This window comes from Oncorhynchus masou, unplaced genomic scaffold, assembly GCF_036934945.1.
Source record: "Oncorhynchus masou masou isolate Uvic2021 unplaced genomic scaffold, UVic_Omas_1.1 unplaced_scaffold_850, whole genome shotgun sequence".
NCBI lineage: Eukaryota > Metazoa > Chordata > Actinopteri > Salmoniformes > Salmonidae > Oncorhynchus > Oncorhynchus masou.
In genome coordinates this window covers 107,501-131,268 of record NW_027016869.1, presented here as the reverse complement: position 1 = coordinate 131,268, position 23,768 = coordinate 107,501, and the positions used below count along the sequence as shown (strand labels likewise).

Here is a 23,768-nt window from a genome sequence, read left to right as displayed (position 1 = left end):
ACCATTTCCTAGAACATTTTGAGGAATAGCAACTTGACTTAACTTTCTTCTGTCTATAATTAAGGACAGAAGACATTTCTTCTTAAGAAGGTTTTGTGAATGTGGAGATGTCATTGTTGCCATCTCCTTGGAACACAGTTCATGTCTGTTAACACATCAGAGACAATCAGCGCTAACTCAAGGGATAAGACACCTTTCTCCCACTGTTATAATGAACACAACGACAGGTGACAAACACTAATGTCCACATCAGCCTGTTATAATGTTGCTACGGTAACACAAAACAGTGTGGTGATTGAGTCTGTCTATAATGTGGAGAACCACACCCTTCCTTACCTGAGACAGACAAAACCCTCTGTCTAAATGGTTCAAGTTAACATTGGGCAAATCTGATCCTAGATCTGTTATAATGTGGAGGAGGAATGGTTCAGGTTAAGATAGGTAATCTGTCTGATCTGTGGATAAGTTAGTTTCTAATGGTTCAGGTTAAGATAGGTAATCTGATCCTGATCTGTTATAAGTTAGTTTCTAATGGATCAGGTTAAGATAGGTAATCCGATGCTAGACAGATATGCGGAGGGGGGCAAGTCCAGGGAGAACTGTTTTCTGTTTTGTTAGGTTAGGAGGGGGGGATCTAAAATTGATTAAATAAATGTTGTTCTCATCAATCTACACACAATACCCCATAACGACAAGGCGAAAACAGGTTTTTACAAATTTTAGCAAATGTATTAAAATAAAAAAACTGAAATACCCTGTTGCTATGAGACTCAAAATTGAGCTCAGGTGCCTCCTGTTTCCATTGATCATCCTTGAGATGTTTCTACAACTTGATTGGAGTCCACCTGTCTGAATTAATTGATTGGACATGACTCGGAAATGCACACACCTGTCTATATAAGGTCCCAGAGTTGAAAGTGCATGTCAGAGCAAAATGTGGAAGCCATGAGGTCGAAGGAATTATCCGTGTCTGACAGGATGTGTCGAGGAGGATCTGGAGGAAGGGTGTCTCTGTCTGTTATAATTGAATGCCAAAGCGTCACGTCTGGAGGAAACCTAGCACCATCCCTCTGTGAAGTTATAATGGTGGCAGCAGGATGTTTTCAGTGGCAGGAACTGGGAGACTAGTCAGGATCAAGGGAAAGATGAACGGAGCAAAGTACAGAGAGATCCTTGATGAAAACCTGCTCCAGAGCGCTCAGGACCTCAGACTAGGGCGAAGGTTCAGCTGTTAACAGGACAACGACCCTAAGTCACTGTCTGCCATAGACAATGGAGGGGGGAGGTCTCAATGTCCTTGAGTGGCCCAGCCAGAGCCCTGACTTGAACCCGATCGAACATCTCTGGATAGATCTGAACATAGCTGTGCAGCTGTTCCAACCTGATAATGCTTGAGAGGATCTGCAGAGAAGGGAAACTCTGTCTGTTATAATGCAGTTGTGCAAAGTTTGTAGCATCATACCCAAGGAGACTTGAGGCTGTAGATGTCTCTGTCTGTTCATAATGTACTGAGGAAAGGGTCTGAATACTTCTGGAAATGTGATATAAAAAAAAGATATTTAAAATAATGTGGATATTAAAAAATAAATTTAATGTAGAAACATGTCTAAAAACCTGTTTTTGTCATTATGGCGTACTGTGTGGAGACTGAGGGGAGATGTCTCTGTCTCCATTTTAAGTAAGGAGGTAGGTGGGGCAATGGCGTTAGGAATGTTTCTCAACCACAGAGTGTCTGTTATAATGTGGAGGAGGAGGAGTGACATCTGAGGTAAAACATTTTCCATCCAGAAGAAAATGTCTGTTTGTTATAATGCTGCAGCAGAAGGAGCCAGAGACTCTGTCTGTTATAATGTGGAGGAGGAGGAGGCTGGAGATGTCTCTGTCTGTTATGGAGAGAGACTCATCTGGTATGGAGAGAGACTCATCTGGTATGGAGAGAGAGGGGCTGGAACACTGTCTCATCTGTTATAATGGAGAGGAGACTCATCTGGTATGGAGAGAGACTAGGCTGGAACACTGACACATCTGGTATGGAGAGAGAGGAGGCTGGAACACTGTCTGTTATAATCTGGAGGAGGAGAGGGCTGGAACATGTCTCTGGTTATAATGAGGAGGATCTGGTATGGAGAGAGGAGAAATGTCTCATCTGGTATGGAGAGGAGAGGAGGGGGAATGTCACTGACTGTTATCTGGTATGGAGAGTGACTAGGCTGGAACACTGACTCATCTGGTATGGAGAGAGACTAGGCTGGAACACTGACTCATCTGGTATGGAGAGAGACTCATCTGGTATGGAGAGAGACTCGGCTGGAACACTGACTCATCTGGTATGGAGAGAGACTCATCTGGTATGGAGAGAGACTCGGCTGGAACACTGACTCATCTGGTATGGAGAGACTCATCTGGTATGGAGAGAGACTCATCTGGTATGGAGAGAGACTCATCTGGTACACTGACACATCTGGTATGGAGAGAGACTCATCTGGTATGGAGAGAGACATCTGGTATGGAGAGAGAGACATCTGGTATGGAGAGAGACTCGTCTGGAACACTGACACATCTGGTATGGAGAGAGAGACATCTGGTATGGAGAGAGACACATCTGGTATGGAGAGAGAGACATCTGGTATGGAGAGAGAGACATCTGGTATGGAGAGAGACTGGGCTGGAACACTGACACATCTGGTATGGAGAGAGACTCATCTGGTATGGAGAGAGGCTCGGCTGAAACACTGACACATCTGGTATGGAGAGAGACTCATCTGGTATGGAGAGAGACTCGGCTGGAACACTGACACATCTGGTATGGAGAGAGACTCATCTGGTACGAGAGAGACTCATCTGGTATGGAGAGAGACTCGGCTGGAACACTGACACATCTGGTATGGAGAGAGACTCATCTGGTATGGAGAGAGACTCATCTGGTATGGAGAGAGACTCATCTGGTATGGAGAGAGACTCGGCTGGAACACTGACACATCTGGTATGGAGAGAGACTCATCTGGTATGGAGAGAGACTCATCTGGTATGGAGAGAGACACATCTGGTATGGAGAGAGACACATCTGGTATGGAGAGAGACACATCTGGTATGGAGAGAGACACATCTGGTATGGAGAGAGACACATCTGGTATGGAGAGAGACTGGGCTGGAACACTGATACATCTGGTATGGAGAGAGACTCATCTGGTATGGAGAGAGACTCATCTGGTATGGAGAGAGACATCTGGTATGGAGAGAGACTCATCTGGTATGGAGAGAGACTGGGCTGGAACACTGACACATCTGGTATGGAGAGAGACTCATCTGGTATGGAGAGAGGCTCATCTGGTATGGAGAGAGGCTCATCTGGTATGGAGAGAGACTCGGCTGAAACACTGACACATCTGGTATGGAGAGAGACTCATCTGGTATGGAGAGAGACTCATCTGGTATGGAGAGAGACTCGGCTGGAACACTGACACATCTGGTATGGAGAGAGACTCATCTGGTATGGAGAGAGACTCATCTGGTATGGAGAGAGACACATCTGGTATGGAGAGAGACACATCTGGTATGGAGAGAGACACATCTGGTATGGAGAGAGACACATCTGGTATGGAGAGAGACTGGGCTGGAACACTGACACATCTGGTATGGAGAGAGACTAGGCTGGAACACTGACACATCTGGTATGGAGAGAGACTCATCTAGTATGGAGAGAGACTCATCTGGTATGGAGAGAGACTCATCTGGTATGGAGAGAGACTCATCTGGTATGGAGAGAGACTCATCTGGAACACTGACTCATCTGGTATGGAGAGAGAGACATCTGGTACGGAGAGAGACTCGGCTGAAACACATCTGGTATGGAGGAAGTATCGCCTTACTAAACACCCCATAGCAGCACACACACACACCCCATAGCAGCACACACACACACACACACACACACACACACACACACACACCTTACAGTGTGAAGGTCACAAACACACATTGTAGGACTAAGAGTTCACAGTGAAATATTCTAGATTCTACCAACCTATGGCTGGTTAAAACAGGATGTGAAACAGAACAGAATCAACAAGGGGCTTTTTCTAAAACTGTGACCTCCAGTCTCTCAGTCACAACATCGGCCCACAATAGCACAACAACGCAGCCTACACCCAAACACATCATTTCCAATGCAACACCATTCTGCACCTGTGTGAGAGACAGACACCAGCTTATTCCATCACAGCTCGTACAGTGATGTAAGTCTATTATAGACTTCACTAGCTCATGTGACTGGGGCTAAATAAAACCAACTATCCTAAGCAGGCAAGGCTGGACTGGGACGTGTGACATGACTGGCTCCTGTCCTTTGTTGACTCCTAAATGGTATCCTATTCCCTTTGGGGTCTGGTCAAAAGTTGTGTACTATGTAGGGAGTAGGGTGCCATTTGGAACAGATCCATAGCCCAGATCAGGTGAGGGTTAATGAGATCACACTGCAGTGACAGAATGACAGACAGCATTCCGGTCTGGACAGCACCCATCACATAACATAACATACACTCCCTCTTAACAGTCTGGACAGCACCCATCACACAACATAACATACACTCCCCCTTAACAGTCTGGACAGCACCCATCACATAACATAACATAACATACACTCCCCCTTAACAGTCTGGACAGCACCCATCACATAACATAACATAACATACACTCCCCCTTAACAGTCTGGACAGCACCCATCACATAATATAACATACACTCCCCCTTAACAGTCTGGACAGCACCCACCACATAACATATACTCCCACCTTAACAGTCTGGACAGCACCCATCACACAACATATACTCCCACCTTAACAGTCTGGACAGCACCCATCACACAACATAACATACACTCCCCCTTAACAGTCTGGACAGCACCCACCACATAACATAACATAACATAACATACACTCCCCCTTAACAGTCTGGACAGCACCCATCACACAACATAACATACACTCCCCCTTAACAGTCTGGACAGCACCCATCACACAACATAACATACACTCCCCCTTAACAGTCTGGACAGCACCCATCACATAACATAACATACACTCCCCCTTAACAGTCTGGACAGCACCCATCACACAACATAACATACACTCCCCCTTAACAGTCTGGACAGCACCCATCACACAACATAACATACACTCCCCCTTAACAGTCTGGACAGCACCCATCACATAACATAACACAACATATATACACTCCCCCTTAACAGTCTGGACAGCACCCATCACATAACATCACACAACATATATACACTCCCCCTTAACAGTCTGGACAGCACCCATCACATAATATAACATACACTCCCCCTTAACAGTCTGGACAGCACCCATCACATAACATAACACAACATAACATACACTCCCCCTTAACAGTCTGGACAGCACCCATCACACAACATAACATACACTCCCCCTTAACAGTCTGGACAGCACCCATCACATAATATAACATACACTCCCCCCTTAGCCTTCTAATAAACAGAGTATAAAAAACATTAAGGACACCTGCTCCTTCCAGAACAGACCATCCAGGTGAAATCTATGATCCCTTATTGACGTCAGTGGTTAAATCCTCTTCAATCAGTGTAGATGAAGGGGAGGAGACAGGTTAAATGTATATGATCCCTTATTGATGTTACCTGGTTAAATCTTCTTCAGTCAGTGTAGATGAAGGGGAGGAGACAGGTTAAAGATATGATCCCATATTGATGTTAGATGTTAAATCTTCTTCAGTCAGTGTAGATGAAGGGGAGGAGACAAGTTAAAGAAGGGAGTTTTAAGCCTTGAGACAATTAAGACTTGGATTGTGTATATGTGCCATTCAGAGGGTGAATAGACAAGACAAAACAATTAAGTGCCTTGGAACAGCGTATGGTAGTAGGTGCCAGGCGCACCGGTTTGTGTCAAGAACTGCAACGTTGCTGGGTTTTTCACGCTCAACAGTTTCCTGTGTATATCAAGAACGGTCCACCAGCCAAAGGACATCCAGCCAACTGGACACAACAGTTGGAAGCATTGGAGTCAACATGGACCAGCCTCCCTGTGGAGGGGGTTTATTAGAAACATGTATTTAATATTTGGTATACTCCGTGTATATCATATCACCCCGGTCTAGCCCAACTCCTAACCACATATATCACCCTCGTTATAGCCCAACACCTGACCATATATCACCCTCGTTATAGCCCAACACCTGACCATATATCACCTTCGTTATAGCCCAACGCCTGACCAGATATACTGCATCACCCTCATTATAGCCCAACTCCTAACCATATATCACCCTCGTTATAGCCCAACACCTGACCAGATAAACTGTATCACCCCGTTATAGCCCAACACCTGACCAGATATACTGTATCGCCCCCGTTATAGCCCAACACCTGACCAGATATACTGCATCACCCTCGTTATAGCCCAACTCCTAACCATATATATCACCCTCGTTATAGCCCAACACCTGACCAGATATACTGCATCACCCTCGTTATAGCCCAACTCCTAACCATATATATCACCCTCGTTATAGCCCAACACCTGACCAGATATACTGTATCACCCTCGTTATAGCCCAACACCTGACCAGAAAAACTGTATCACCCTCGTTATAGCCCAACACCTGACCAGATATACTGTATCACCCCCGTTATAGCCCAACACCTGACCCGATATACTGCATCACCCTCGTTATAGCCCAACTCCTAACCATATATATCACCCTCGTTATAGCCCAACACCTGACCAGATATACTGCATCACCCTCGTTATAGCCCAACACCTGACCAGATATACTGTATCACCCCCGTAATAGCCCAACGCCTGACAAGGATGTTTCCCCTCTAGGTGTCTGACTGGAAGAGATTGACTCAGAATGAATCAGACATTTGTGCCAACTGATTGAAAAGATTAGAAGCCTGTTTTAAACACATTCAATTCCAGGAGTGCTAGTTTATTGTGAAGCTCAAAGTAGCTATGAAGGAGCTAAGAAAACACAAGATTAAGATACAGGCCGATAGTATTGGAACACACTAGCGGCCTGTCCAGGGGGTGCACCTGTATCAAGCTGTGTCAGAAACAGGAGATGGGCTCCTGCTCCTGCGAGCCACTCTCCTAGGAGCAGTCCTTTTCCATAAACCTCTCCACAGTGAGGGAAGTGAAACGTCTCGTTGTAAAGGGCACAAAGCCACGAGGGGGGAGAGAGAGAGAGAGACAGAATAACGGAGAGGGACAAGAGAAGGTGAAGAGAAATGGATAGAAAGACAGATCAATGGAGAGTAATAAGGAGAAAGACAGTCTCTCTCTCCCCATCCATTTCTCTACCCATGTGTCTGTGTCTTTCTATCCATTTCTCTTTTCCTTCTCTATGTCTCTCCGTTTCGCTCTCCCTCCCTACGGTCTCTCTCTCTCTGCTGAGTCTCTGTCTCAGAGGAGGGCTGTAGGTTCATGTCATAACATGTTCTGCTAACAGCTAGCAGGGTTGAGTCATTCCCATTCAAACACATTATGAGTTGTTTGGACCTGCCTGGCTAAATGACTGACTGCTCTCTATCACTCTCTCTATCACCTGTCCCTCTCTCTGTCTTGTTCTGTCAGTCCGAATCGACTCACCACCTCCTCCGAATCGACTCACCACCTCCTCCGAATCGACTCTACCACCTCCTCCGAATCGACTCTACCACCTCCTCCGAATCGACTCTACCTACCACCTCCTCCGAATCGACTCTACCACCTCCTCCGAATCGACTCTACCACCTCCTCCGAATCGACTCTACCACCTCCTCCGAATCGACTCTACCACCTCCTCCGAATCGACTCTACCACCTCCTCCGAATCGACTCTACCACCTCCTCCGAATCCGAATCGACTCTACCACCTCCTCCGAATCGACTCTACCACCTCCTCCGAATCGACTCTACCTCCTCCGAATCGACTCTACCTCCTCCGAATCGACTCTACCTCCTCCGAATCGACTCTACCTCCTCCGAATCGACTCTACCTCCTCCGAATCGACTCTACCTCCTCCGAATCGACTCTACCTCCTCCGAATCGACTCTACCTCCTCCGAATCGACTCTACCTCCTCTGAATCGACTCTACCTCCTCCGAATCGACTCTACCTCCTCCGAATCGACTCTACCGCCCTGCTCAGAATAGTTTTCATGATGGTCCTGTATGGGGAGGCTGACAGGCAACATCAGGGAGCTGTTACACCAGCAGGTGAATAATGCCTGGCTCTTTCACTGCTCTTTACTTCATTGAAAAAAAGACCAATAGACTCATACAGGTCTTCCCATTTCATCCCTAACTAGTAACAGACAACAACATACCTTAATCATCTAGCCTGAATAGAAGTAGTTATACATACAAATAATTAGAGTATTACTGTGTCAATCAACTAAAACACTAATAAATATGTTTCTTGCCCAGAATAAAAGCGGTTCTGTTTTCAGCCTCTTGAGACCCTGGCTGGTCTCTGATGTAATGTAGACGGTACCGAGCGGTCGGGTCAGCCACAGTGGAGGACGCAGGCCGGACACAGAGAGGTACACTACAACATTAATAACAGCCTCCATCTGTCTGTGTGTCTGTCCGCCCAGTACCAGGGATCTGTTACATCAGTGCTGGCCACAGACCTCAGCATAAGGACAGGCTTACTGTGTTGCTTGGTTACAAAGCCTACAGCTAAAAAAAAAATGACTTGATGACTCCGGTATTAAAACGGTCATAAAATGACACTGGTCTAAACTCAAACTGAAACAGCAGGTAACCCAATCAAAACCAGCAACTGTCTGTCAGTCTGTTAACACCTGAAACCCCACCTTAACAGCAGGTAACCCTATCAAAACCACCAACTGTCTGTTGTAAAGTGTTAGGAGGGTCGCTCTGGATAAGAGCCTGCAAATGACTTAAATGTAATGTATGTTAACAGCAGGTAACCCAATCAAAACCACCAACTGTCTGTCTGTATGTTAGCAGGTAACCCTATCAAAACCACCAACTGTCTGTCTGTATGTTAGCAGGTAACCCTATCAAAACCAGCAACTGTCTGTCTGTATGTTAGCAGGTAACCCTATCAAAACCACCAACTGTCTGTCTGTATGTTAGCAGGTAACCCTATCAAAACCACCAACTGTCTGTCTGTATGTTAGCAGGTAACCCTATCAAAACCACCAACTGTCTGTCTGTCTGTTAACAGCAGGTAACCCTATCAAAACCACCAACTGTCTGTCTGTATGTTAGCAGGTAACCCAATCAAAACCACCAACTGTCTGTCTGTATGTTAGCAGGTAACCCTATCAAAACCACCAACTGTCTGTCTGTAAGCAGGTAACCCAATCAAAACCACCAACTGTCTGTCTGTATGTTAGCAGGTAACCCTATCAAAACCACCAACTGTCTGTCTGTATGTTAGCAGGTAACCCTATCAAAACCACCAACTGTCTGTCTGTCTGTCTGTTAAAACCACCAACTGTCAGTTAGTAACCCTATCAAAACCACCAACTGTCTGTCTGTCTGTTAGCAGGTAACCCTATCAAAACCACCAACTGTCTGTCTGTATGTTAGCAGGTAACCCTATCAAAACCACCAACTGTCTGTCTGTCTGTTAGCAGGTAACCCTATCAAAACCACCAACTGTCTGTCTGTATGTTAGCAGGTAACCCTATCAAAACCACCAACTGTCTGTCTGTATGTTAGCAGGTAACCCTATCAAAACCACCAACTGTCTGTCTGTATGTTAGCAGGTAACCCTATCAAAACCACCAACTGTCTGTCTGTATGTTAGCAGGTAACCCTATCAAAACCACCAACTGTCTGTCTGTATGTTAGCAGGTAACCCTATCAAAACCACCAACTGTCTGTCTGTATGTTAGCAGGTAACCCTATCAAAACCACCAACTGTCTGTCTGTATGTTAGCAGGTAACCCTATCAAAACCAGCAACTGTCTGTCTGTATGTTAGCAGGTAACCCTATCAGCAGGTAACCCTATCAAAACCACCAACTGTCTGTATGTTAGCAGGTAACTGTGTCTGTCTGTATGTTAGCAGGTAACCCTATCAAAACCACCAACTGTCTGTCTGTCTGTTATCAAAACCAATCAAAACCAAACTGTCTGTCTGTCTGTATGTTAGCAGGTAACCCTATCAAAACCACCAACTGTCTGTCTGTATGTTAGCAGGTAACCCTATCAAAACCACCAACTGTCTGTCTGTCTGTTAACAGCAGGTAACTCAATCAAAACCACCAACTGTCTGTCTGTCTGTATGTTAGCAGGTAACCCTATCAAAACCACCAACTGTCTGTCTGTCTGTTAGCAGGTAACCCTATCAAAACCACCAACTGTCTGTCTGTATGTTAGCAGGTAACCCTATCAAAACCAGCAACTGTCTGTCTGTCTGTATGTTAGGTAACCCTATCAAAACCACCAACTGTCTGTATGTTAGCAGGTAACTGTCTGTATGTTGTTACAGCATCAAAAACCACCAACTGGTAACCCCTATCAAAACCACCAACTGTCTGTCTGTCTGTTAAGGTAACCCTATCAAAACCACCAACTGTCTGTCTGTATGTTAGCAGGTAACCCTATCAAAACCACCAACTGTCTGTCTGTATGTTAGCAGGTAACCCTATCAAAACCACCAACTGTCAGGTAAACCCTATCAAAACCACCAACTGTCTGTCTGTATGTTAGCAGCAGGTAACCCTATCAAAACCACCAACTGTCTGTCTGTATGTTAGCAGGTAACCCTATCAAAACCAGCAACTGTCTGTCTGTATGTTAGCAGCAGGTAACCCTATCAAAACCACCAACTGTCTGTCTGTATGTTAGCAGCAGGTAACCTGTCTGTATCAAAACCACCAACTGTCTGTCTGTATGTTAGCAGCAGGTAACCCTATCAAAACCACCAACTGTCTGTCTGTATGTTAGCAGCAGGTAACCCTATCAAAACCACCAACTGTCTGTCTGTATGTTAGCAGCAGGTAACCCTATCAAAACCACCAACTGTCTGTCTGTATGTTAGCAGCAGGTAACCCTATCAAAACCACCAACTGTCTGTCTGTATGTTAGCAGCAGGTAACCCTATCAAAACCACCAACTGTCTGTCTGTATGTTAGCAGGTTAAAACCAGCAGGTAACCCTATCAAAACCACCAACTGTCTGTCTGTCTGTTAGCAGCAGGTAACCCTATCAAAACCACCAACTGTCTGTCTGTATGTTAGCAGCAGGTAACCCTATCAAAACCACCAACTGTCTGTCTGTCAAAACCACCAACTGTCTGTCTGTATGTTAGCAGGTAACCCTATCAAAACCACAACTGTCAACTGTCTGTCTGTCTGTATGTTGTCTGTATGTTAGCAGGTAACCCTATCAAAACCACCAACTGTCTGTCTGTATGTTAGCAAACCCTACAAAACACCAACTGTCTGTCTGTATGTCAGCAGGTAACCCTATCAAAACCACCAACTGTCTGTCTGTATGTTAGCAGCAGGTAACCCTATCAAAACCACCAACTGTCTGTCTGTATGTTAGCAGGTAACTGTTAAAACCAGCAGGTCTGTATGTTAGCAGCAAACCCTATCAAAACCACCAACTGTCTGTCTGTAAAAGGTAACCACCAACTGTCTGTCTGTATGTTAGCAGGTAACCCTATCAAAACCACCAACTGTCTGTCAGTCTGTCTGTCTGTCTGTTAACAGCAGGTAACTCAATCAAAACCACCAACTGTCTGTCTGTATGTTAGCAGGTAACCCTATCAAAACCACCAACTGTCTGTCTGTCTGTCTGTCTGTCTGTCTGTCTGTATGTTAGCAGGTAACCCTATCAAAACCACCAACTGTCTGTCAGTCTGTTAACAGCAGGTAACCCTATCAAAACCACCAACTGTCTGTCTGTCTGTTGTCTGTTAACAGCAGGTAACCCTATCAAAACCACCAACTGTCTGTCTGTATGTTAGCAGGTAACCCTATCAAAACCACCAACTGTCTGTCTGTATGTTAGCAGGTAACCCTATCAAAACCACCAACTGTCTGTCTGTCTGTCAACAGTGTTTATTTTCTCTCTCTTCACTCCTCTGAGATAAAATAGACACGGGATCCTGTTGGAAAGAATCAAGCAATCAAAGATAAATACAACAGAAACAAGAGGATTCTTACCTTCTTCTGGTACCACACCACAGCATCTCGCACTTTGGACGCCATTTACATGTCAGAGGTCACCAGCTGGGGCATTTTAGGCTGTAAAACGGAGAGAACGAGAGAGAGAGAGAGATCAGTCAATGAGGAGTCTGTGTTGCTCCCCATAGCTTTTAAAGCCTCTACCTGCTGGGCAGGTGTGTCATGCTCTGTGACATCACACACACACACACCTCATTAATAGTGGGGCGAGCCTTTGAGAGGAACAGGCAGTCTCTCTTGACAGTACCTTGGCTCCCGCGACATATACACACACGAAGTAGAGAAGCTAATTAGGAAGCTGGCGGTGCTGTGTTGCTGCCACCATCCTATTCATATTCAATACCAGACACACAGAGCGGTCAGCAGAGAAGCTGGTCTGGTCAGAGCTCAGACTGAGGGGAGTTAAGTCAGTCTCTCTCTAAACAGATGGGCTGTTATGTGAAGGGGAGTTAGTCAGTCTCTCTCTAAACAGATGGGCTGTTATGTGAAGGGGAGTTAGTCTCTCTCTCTAAACAGATGGGCTGTTATGTGAAGGGGAGTCAGTCTCTCTCTCTAAACAGATGGGCTGTTATGTGAAGGGGAGTCAGTCTAAACAGATGGGCTGTTATGTGAAGGGGAGTCAGTCTCTCTCTAAACAGATGGGCTGTTATGTGAAGGGGAGTCAGTCTCTCTCTAAACAGATGGGCTGTTATGTGAAGGGGAGTTAGTCTCTCTCTAAACAGATGGGCTGTTATGTGAAGGGGAGTCAGTCTCTCTCTCTAAACAGATGGGCTGTTATGTGAAGGGGAGTCAGTCTCTCTCTAAACAGATGGGCTGTTATGTGAAGGGGAGTCAGTCTCTCTCTAAACAGATGGGCTGTTATGTGAAGGGGAGTCAGTCTCTCTCTCTAAACAGATGGGCTGTTATGTGAAGGGGAGTTAGTCTCTCTCTAAACAGATGGGCTGTTATGTGAAGGGGAGTTAGTCTCTCTCTCTAAACAGATGGGCTGTTATGTGAAGGGGAGTTAGTCTCTCTCTAAACAGATGGGCTGTTATGTGAAGGGGAGTCAGTTAGTCTCTCTAAACAGATGGGCTGTTATGTGAAGGGGAGTCAGTCTCTCTCTCTAAACAGATGGGCTGTTATGTGAAGGGGAGTTAGTCTCTCTCTAAACAGATGGGCTGTTATGTGAAGGGGAGTCAGTTAGTCTCTCTCTAAACAGATGGGCTGTTATGTGAAGGGGAGTCAGTCAGTCTCTCTCTAAAACAGATGGGCTGTTATGTGAAGGGGAGTCAGTCTCTCTCTAAACAGATGGGCTGTTATGTGAAGGGGAGTCAGTCTCTCTCTAAACAGATGGGCTGTTATGTGAAGGGGAGTCAGTCTCTCTCTAAACAGATGGGCTGTTATGTGAAGGGGAGTCAGTTAGTCTCTCTCTAAACAGATGGGCTGTTATGTGAAGGGGAGTTAGTTAGTCTCTCTCTAAACAGATGGGCTGTTATGTGAAGGGGAGTCAGTCTCTCTCTAAACAGATGGGCTGTTATGTGAAGGGGAGTCAGTCTCTCTAAACAGATGGGCTGTTATGTGAAGGGGAGTCAGTCTCTCTCTAAACAGATGGGCTGTTATGTGAAGGGGAGTTAGTCTCTCTCTCTAAACAGATGGGCTGTTATGTGAAGGGGAGTTAGTCTCTCTCTCTAAACAGATGGGCTGTTATGTGAAGGGGAGTCAGTTAGTCTCTCTCTAAACAGATGGGCTGTTATGTGAAGGGGAGTCAGTCTCTCTCTCTAAACAGATGGGCTGTTATGTGAAGGGGAGTTAGTCTCTCTCTCTAAACAGATGGGCTGTTATGTGAAGGGGAGTCAGTTAGTCTCTCTCTAAACAGATGGGCTGTTATGTGAAGGGGAGTTAGTCTCTCTCTAAACAGATGGGCTGTTATGTGAAGGGGAGTCAGTTAGTCTCTCTCTAAACAGATGGGCTGTTATGTGAAGGGGAGTTAGTCTCTCTCTAAACAGATGGGCTGTTATGTGAAGGGGAGTCAGTCTCTCTCTAAACAGATGGGCTGTTATGTGAAGGGGAGTCAGTCTCTCTAAACAGATGGGCTGTTATGTGAAGGGGAGTCAGTCTCTCTCTCTAAACAGATGGGCTGTTATGTGAAGGGGAGTCAGTCTCTCTCTAAACAGATGGGCTGTTATGTGAAGGGGAGTTAGTCTCTCTCTAAACAGATGGGCTGTTATGTGAAGGGGAGTCAGTTAGTCTCTCTCTCTCTCTAAACAGATGGGCTGTTATGTGAAGGGGAGTCAGTCTCTCTCTCTAAACAGATGGGCTGTTATGTGAAGGGGAGTTAGTCTCTCTCTCTAAACAGATGGGCTGTTATGTGAAGGGGAGTTAGTCTCTCTCTCTAAACAGATGGGCTGTTATGTGAAGGGGAGTCAGTTAGTCTCTCTCTAAACAGATGGGCTGTTATGTGAAGGGGAGTCAGTCTCTCTCTAAACAGATGGGCTGTTATGTGAAGGGGAGTCAGTCTCTCTCTAAACAGATGGGCTGTTATGTGAAGGGGAGTTTGTTCTTTCCAGATGGGCTGTTATGTGAAGGGGAGTTTGTCTCTTTCCAAACAGATGGGCTGTTATGAAGGGGAGTTTGTCTTCTCTAAACAGATGGGCTGTTATGTGAAGGGGAGTTCTGAAACAGATGGGCTGTTATGTGAAGGGGAGTCAGTCTCTCTCTAAACAGATGGGCTGTTATGTGAAGGGAGTCAGTCTCTCTTCTAAACAGATGGGCTGTTATGTGAAGGGGACAGTCTAAACAGATGGGCTTTATGTGAAGGGGAGTTAGTCTCTAAACAGATGGGCTGTTATGTGAAGGGGAGTCAGTCTAAACAGATGGGCTGTTATGTGAAGGGGAGTTACTTGGACGTTTCTAAACAGATGGGCTGTTATTTGATGAGCAGTTGTCTTCCAGATGGGCTGTTATGTGAAGGGGAGTCTTAGTCTCTCTCTCTAAACAGATGGGCTGTTATGTGAAGGGGACATCTCATTCTAAACAGATGGGCTGTTATGTGAAGGGGAGTTCCACTCTTCAGATGGGCTGTTATGTGAAGGGGAGTTTAGTCTCTCTAAACAGATGGGCTGTTATGTGAAGGGGAGTCAGTCAGTCTCTCTCTCTAAACAGATGGGCTGTTATGTGAAGGGGAGTCAGTCCTCTCTCTAAACAGATGGGCTGTTATGTGAAGGGGAGTTAGTCTACTCTCTAAACAGATGGGCTTATTTCCCAGGTCTGAGTCAGTTGGTCTCCTAAACAGATGGGCTGTTATGTGAACTGTTAGTCCAGATGGGCTGTTATGTGAAGGGAGTTAGTTCCTCTAAACAGATGGGCTGTTATGTGAAGGGGAGTCAGTCTCTCTCTAAACAGATGGGCTGTTTATAGTGAGGAGGAAATGTCTGTCTTTCTCTAAACAGATGGGCTGTTATGTGAAGGGGAGTCAGTCTCTCTCTAAACAGATTCCTTACTGATTAAACAGATGTGTTATGTGAAGGGGAGTCAGTCTCTCCTAAACAGATGGGCTGTTATGTGAAGGGGAGTCAGTCTCTCTCTAAACAGATGGGCTGTTATGTGAAGGGGAGTTAGTCTCTCTCTAAACAGATGGGCTGTTATGTGAAGGGGAGTTAGTCTCTCTCTCTAAACAGATGGGCTGTTATGTGAAGGGGAGTCAGTTAGTCTCTCATCAAAACAGATGGGCTGTTATGTGAACAGTTAGATTCCTCTGTCAGATGGGCTGTTATGTGAAGGGAGAGTCTAGATAGATGACGCTGTTATAAGAGAATCAGATCACTAAACAGATGGGCTGTTATGTGAAGGGGAGTCAGTCTGATGACTGTTATGTGACACCTTAGTCCCTCGGCAGATGGGCTGTTATGTGAAGGGGAGTCAGTAAACTCTCTAAACAGATGTCAAACAGTTTATATTTCCATCTGACTGTGTTGAACAGCTTTCCATCTGGCAGTGTTGAAGAGTTTGCTCTTTCCATCTGACAGTGTTGAAGAGTTTGCTCTTACGATGTTTTTAAGTACACTACGATGTTTTTAAGTACACTAAGACATTTTTAAGTACACTACGATGTTTTTAAGTACACTACGATGTTTTTAAGTACACTACAATGTTTTTAAGTACACTTGGACGTTTCAAGTCTTTATTTGATGAGCAGATGTTTCAGGGCTAATAGAACTTCTGGCTCTGCAGAGAGTGTGTGACACCGCATCTCATTCAGCACACACTTTTCCACCTTCAGCGTTTGATTGAGCCTGGCATTGTGTGCTAGATGGGCGGTGTGGGGTTGGCATCTTTTGGGACTATTATATTCCACGAGCCAGCGTAGTCAAGCGCAGCAGTTACTTGGAGAAAACAAATGTTATTTCCCAGGTCTGACGCAGTTGCACCCCTGCATAGAACTGTCGTAGTCCAGCAGTGGTGTTCCTAGAATATAAATGCTATTTCTCACAGAGACTATTTATAGCTAGGAGGAAATGTCTGTTTTTCTTAAAGAGAGGTCTCATTCCTGACTGATTACACTGTTGCTAGGATGCTCCTCCAGTCCAGTCCTTCTGCTCTATTTCTCTCTCTCTGTGTGTGTGTGTGTCACAGTGAGCCAGCAGAGCAACGACATCAAAAGCAGATCCTCCACGTCAAAACACACAGATTCCATGTCTTTGCAGAGCTTAAGAACAAGAGAGATAGACTGAGCATCAGAGAATCAGATCACAGTGATCTGTAGTGAACATATGAGGTCGACACCTGTCCCCAGGCATCACCTGGATCCTGTTCAGGAGGAATAAACAGAACAGAGCTGTTTATATCTATCATGCCACACAGTGAGCTGGCAGGGCTAATAGAACAAGAGAGACTGGAGCATCACAGTGAGCCAGCAGAGCTAATAGAACAAGAGAGACTGTAACATCACAGTGAGCCAGCAGGGCTAATAGAACAAGAGAGAATGGAGCATCACAGTGAGCCAGCAGAGCTAATAGAACAAGAGAGACTGGAGCATCACAGTGAGCCAGCAGAGCTAATAGAACAAGAGAGACTGTAGCATCACAGTGAGCCAGCAGAGCTAATAGAACAAGAGAGACTGGAGCATCACAGTGAGCCAGCAGAGCTAATAGAACAAGAGAGACTGGAGCATCACAGTGAGCCAGCAGAGCTAATAGAACAAGAGAGACTGTAGCATCACAGTGAGCCAGCAGAGCTAATAGAACAAGAGAGACTGGAGCATCACAGTGAGCCAGCAGAGCTAATAGAACAAGAGAGACTGGAGCATCACAGTGAGCCAGCAGAGCTAATAGAACAAGAGAGACTGGAGCATCACAGTGAGCCAGCAGAGCTAATAGAACAAGAGAGACTGTAACATCACAGTGAGCCAGCAGAGCTAATAGAACAAGAGAGAATGGAGCATCACAGTGAGCCAGCAGAGCTAATAGAACAAGAGAGACTGGAGCATCACAGTGAGCCAGCAGAGCTAATAGAACAAGAGAGACTGTAGCATCACAGTGAGCCAGCAGGCTAATAGAACAAGAGAGACTGTAGCATCACAGTGAGCCAGCAGAGCTAATAGAACAAGAGAGACTGGAGCATCACAGTGAGCCAGCAGAGCTAATAGAACAAGAGAGACTGTAGCATCACAGTGAGCCAGCAGAGCTAATAGAACAAGAGAGACTGTAGCATCACAGTGAGCCAGCAGAGCTAATAGAACAAGAGAGACTGTAGCATCACAGTGAGCCAGCAGAGCTAATAGAACAAGAGAGACTGTAGCATCACAGTGAGCCAGCAGAGCTAATAGAACAAGAGAGACTGTAGCATCACAGTGAGCCAGCAGAGCTAATAGAACAAGAGAGACTGTAGCATCACAGTGAGCCAGCAGAGCTAATAGAACAAGAGAGACTGTAGCATCACAGTGAGCCAGCAGAGCTAATAGAACAAGAGAGACTGTAGCATCACAGTGAGCCAGCAGAGCTAATAGAACAAGAGAGACTGTAGCATCACACAGTGAGCCAGCAGAGCTAATAGAACAAGAGAGACTGTAGCATCACAGTGAGCCAGCAGAGCTAATAGAACAAGAGAGACTGTAGCATCACAGTGAGCCAGCAGAGCTAATAGAACAAGAGAGACTGTAGCATCACAGTGAGCCAGCAGAGCTAATAGAACAAGAGAGACTGTAGCATCACACAGTGAGCCAGCAGAGCTAATAGAACAAGAGAGACTGGAGCATCACAGTGAGCCAGCAGAGCTAATAGAACAAGAGAGACTGTAGCATCACAGTGAGCCAGCAGAGCTAATAGAACAAGAGAGACTGTTGCATCACAGTGAGCCAGCAGAGCTAATAGAACAAGAGAGACTGTAGCATCACAGTGAGCCAGCAGAGCTAATAGAACAAGAGAGACTGTAGCATCACAGTGAGCCAGCAGAGCTAATAGAACAAGAGAGACTGTAGCATCACACAGTGAGCCAGCAGAGCTAATAGAACAAGAGAGACTGTAGCATCACAGTGAGCCAGCAGAGCTAATAGAACAAGAGAGACTGGAGCATCACAGTGAGCCAGCAGAGCTAATAGAACAAGAGAGACTGTAGCATCACAGTGAGCCAGCAGAGCTAATAGAACAAGAGAGACTGTAGCATCACAGTGAGCCAGCAGAGCTAATAGAACAAGAGAGACTGTAGCATCACAGTGAGCCAGCAGAGCTAATAGAACAAGAGAGACTGTAGCATCACAGTGAGCCAGCAGAGCTAATAGAACAAGAGAGACTGTAGCATCACAGTGAGCCAGCAGAGCTAATAGAACAAGAGAGACTGTAGCATCACACAGTGAGCCAGCAGAGCTAATAGAACAAGAGAGACTGTAGCATCACAGTGAGCCAGCAGAGCTAATAGAACAAGAGAGACTGTAGCATCACAGTGAGCCAGCAGAGCTAATAGAACAAGAGAGACTGTAGCATCACACAGTGAGCCAGCAGAGCTAATAGAACAAGAGAGACTGTAGCATCACACAGTGAGCCAGCAGAGCTAATAGAACAAGAGAGACTGTAGCATCACAGTGAGCCAGCAGAGCTAATAGAACAAGAGAGACTGTTGCATCACAGTGAGCCAGCAGAGCTAATAGAACAAGAGAGACTGTAGCATCACAGTGAGCCAGCAGAGCTAATAGAACAAGAGAGACTGTAGCATCACAGTGAGCCAGCAGAGCTAATAGAACAAGAGAGACTGTAGCATCACAGTGAGCCAGCAGAGCTAATAGAACAAGAGAGACTGTAGCATCACACAGTGAGCCAGCAGAGCTAATAGAACAAGAGAGACTGTAGCATCACAGTGAGCCAGCAGAGCTAATAGAACAAGAGAGACTGTAGCATCACAGTGAGCCAGCAGAGCTAATAGAACAAGAGAGACTGTAGCATCACAGTGAGCCAGCAGAGCTAATAGAACAAGAGAGACTGTAGCATCACAGTGAGCCAGCAGAGCTAATAGAACAAGAGAGACTGTAGCATCACACAGTGAGCCAGCAGAGCTAATAGAACAAGAGAGACTGTAGCATCACAGTGAGCCAGCAGAGCTAATAGAACAAGAGAGACTGTAGCATCACAGTGAGCCAGCAGAGCTAATAGAACAAGAGAGACTGTAGCATCACAGTGAGCCGGCAGGGCTAATAGAACAAGAGAGACTGTAGCATCACAGTGAGCCAGCAGAGCTAATAGAACAAGAGAGACTGTAGCATCACACAGTGAGCCGGCAGGGCTAATAGAACAAGAGAGACTGTAGCATCACACAGTGAGCCAAACAAGAGCTAATAGAACAAGAGAGACTGTAGCATCACAGTGAGCCAGCAGAGCTAATAGAACAAGAGAGACTGTAGCATCACACAGTGAGCCGGCAGGGCTAATAGAACAAGAGAGACTGTAGCATCACACAGTGAGCTGTAGCATCACAGTGAGCCAGCAGAGCTAATAGAACAAGAGAGACTGTAACATCACACAGTGAGCCAGCAGAGCTAATAGAACAAGAGAGACTGTAGCATCACAGTGAGCCAGCAGAGCTAATAGAACAAGAGAGAGAACAAGAGTCAGACTGTAGAACATCACACAGTGAGCCAGCAGAGCTAATAGAACAAGAGAGACTTAGTATCACACAGTGAGCCAGCAGAGCTAATAGAACAAGAGAGACTGTAGCATCACAGTGAGCCAGCAGAGTGAAGGAGTTAGTCTCTAGAACAAGAGAGACTGTAGCATCACACAGTTAGCCAGCAGAGCTAATAGAACAAGAGAGACTGTAGTATCACACAGTAAAGCCAGCAGAGCTAATAGAACAAGAGAGACTGGAGCATCACAGTGAGCCAGCAGAGCTAATAGAACAAGAGAGACTGTAGCATCACAGTGAGCCAGCAGAGCTAATAGAACAAGAGAGACTGTAGCATCACAGTGAGCCAGCAGGGCTAATAGAACAAGAGAGACTGTAGCATCACAGTGAGCCAGCAGAGCTTAGAACAAGAGAGACTGTAGCATCACAGTGAGCCAGCAGAGCTAATAGAACAAGAGAGACTGGAGCATCACAGTGAGCCAGCAGAGCTAATAGAACAAGAGAGACTGTAGCATCACAGTGAGCCAGCAGAGCTAATAGTGAAGCAAGAGAGACTGTAGCATCACAGTGAGCCAGCAGAGCTAATAGAACAAGAGAGACTGTAGCATCACAGTGAGCCAGCAGAGCTGTAGAACAAGAGAGACTGTAGCATCACAGTGAGCCAGCAGGGCTAATAGAACAAGAGAGACTGTAGCATCACAGTGAGCCAGCAGGGCTAATAGAACAAGAGAGACTGTAGCATCACAGTGAGCCAGCAGAGCTAATAGAACAAGAGAGACTGTAGCATCACAGTGAGCCAGCCAGAGCATCACAGTGAGAGCAGAGCAATAGAACAAGAGACTGTAGCATCACAGTGAGCCAGCAGAGCTAATAGAACAAGAGAGACTGTAGCATCACACAGTGAGCCGGCAGAGCTAATAGAACAAGAGAGACTGTAGCATCACAGTGAGCCAGCAGAGCTAATAGAACAAGAGAGACTGTAGCATCACACAGTGAGCCGGCAGGGCTAATAGAACAAGAGATACTGTAGCATCACAGTGAGCCAGCAGAGCTAATAGAACAAGAGAGACTGTAGCATCACACAGTGAGCCAGCAGAGCTAATAGAACAAGAGAGACTGGAGCATCACAGTGAGCCAGCAGAGCTAATAGAACAAGAGAGACTGTAGCATCACAGTGAGCCAGCAGAGCTAATAGAACAAGAGAGACTGTTGCATCACAGTGAGCCAGCAGAGCTAATAGAACAAGAGAGACTGTAGCATCACAGTGAGCCAGCAGAGCTAATAGAACAAGAGAGACTGTAGCATCACAGTGAGCCAGCAGAGCTAATAGAAGAAGAGAGACTGTAGCATCACAGTGAGCCAGCAGAGCTAATAGAACAAGAGAGACTGTAGCATCACAGTGAGCCAGCAGGGCTAATAGAACAAGAGAGACTGTAGCATCACAGTGAGCCAGCAGAGCTAATAGAACAAGAGAGACTGTAGCATCACAGTGAGCCAGCAGAGCTAATAGAACAAGAGAGACTGTAGCATCACACAGTGAGCCGGCAGGGCTAATAGAACAAGAGAGACTGTAGCATCACAGTGAGCCAGCAGAGCTAATAGAACAAGAGAGACTGTAGCATCACACAGTGAGCCGGCAGGGCTAATAGAACAAGAGAGACTGTAGCATCACAGTGAGCCAGCAGAGCTAATAGAACAAGAGAGACTGTAGCATCACACAGTGAGCTGTAGCATCACAGTGAGCCAGCAGAGCTAATAGAACAAGAGAGACTGTAACATCACACAGTGAGCCAGCAGAGCTAATAGAACAAGAGAGACTGTAGCATCACAGTGAGCTCAGAGCTAATAGAACAAGAGAGACTGTAGCATCACAGTGAGCCAGCAGAGCTAATAGAACAAGAGAGACTGTAGCATCACACAGTGAGCCAGCAGAGCTAATAGAACAAGAGAGACTGTAGCATCACAGTGAGCCAGCAGAGCTAATAGAACAAGAGAGACTGTAGCATCACACAGTGAGCCAGCAGAGCTAATAGAACAAGAGAGACTGTAGCATCACAGTGAGCCAGCAGAGCTAATAGAACAAGAGAGACTGGAGCATCACAGTGAGCTGGCAGGGCTAATAGAACAAGAGAGACTGTAGCATCACAGTGAGCTGGCAGGGCTAATAGAACAAGAGAGACTGGAGCATCACAGTGAGCAGTGAGCCAGCAGAGCTAATAGAACAAGAGAGACTGTAGCATCACAGTGAGCCAGCAGAGCTAATAGAACAAGAGAGACTGTAGCATCACAGTGAGCCAGCAGAGCTAATAGAACAAGAGAGACTGTAGCATCACAGTGAGCCAGCAGAGCTAATAGAACAAGAGAGATCACAGTGAGCCAGCAGAGCATCAAGAGAGACTGTAGCATCACAGTGAGCCAGCAGAGCTAATAGAACAAGAGAGACTGTAGCATCACACAGTGAGCCGGCAGAGCTAATAGAACAAGAGAGACTGTAGTATCACACAGTGAGCCGGCAGAGCTAATAGAACAAGAGAGACTGTAGTATCACACAGTGAGCCAGCAGAGCTAATAGAACAAGAGAGACTGGAGCATCACACAGTGAGCCAGCAGAGCTAATAGAACAAGAGAGACTGGAGCATCACAGTGAGCCAGCAGAGCTAATAGAACAAGAGAGACTGTAGCATCACAGTGAGCCAGCAGAGCTAATAGAACAAGAGAGACTGTAGCATCACAGTGAGCCAGCAGGGCTAATAGAACAAGAGAGACTGGAGCATCACAGTGAGCCAGCAGAGCTAATAGAACAAGAGAGACTGTAGCATCACAGTGAGCCAGCAGAGCTAATAGAACAAGAGAGACTGTAGCATCACAGTGAGCCAGCAGAGCTAATAGAACAAGAGAGACTGTAGCATCACAGTGAGCCAGCAGAGCTAATAGAACAAGAGAGACTGTAGCATCACAGTGAGCCAGCAGAGCTAATAGAACAAGAGAGACTGTAGCATCACAGTGAGCCAGCAGAGCTAATAGAACAAGAGAGACTGTAGCATCACAGTGAGCCAGCAGAGCTAATAGAACAAGAGAAACTGTAGCATCACAGTGAGCCAGCAGAGCTAATAGAACAAGAGAGACTGGAGCATCACAGTGAGCCAGCAGAGCTAATAGAACAAGAGAGACTGTAGCATCACAGTGAGCCAGCAGAGCTAATAGAACAAGAGAGACTGGATCATCACAGTGAGCCAGCAGAGCTAATAGAACAAGAGAGACTGTAGCATCACAGTGAGCCAGCAGAGCTAATAGAACAAGAGAGACTGTAGCATCACAGTGAGCCAGCAGAGCTAATAGAACAAGAGAGACTGTAGCATCACAGTGAGCCAGCAGAGCTAATAGAACAAGAGAGACTGTAGCATCACAGTGAGCCAGCAGGGCTAATAGAACAAGAGAGACTGTAGCATCACAGTGAGCCAGCAGAGCTAA

At 46.0% G+C, this 23,768-nt stretch overlaps 1 pseudogene; it reads right to left on the bottom strand.

Annotated features, from left to right (window-relative positions):
* Positions 1 to 23,768, bottom strand: part of LOC135539292 (protein PHTF2-like) — a 131,259-nt pseudogene that overhangs the window by 65,222 nt on the left and 42,269 nt on the right.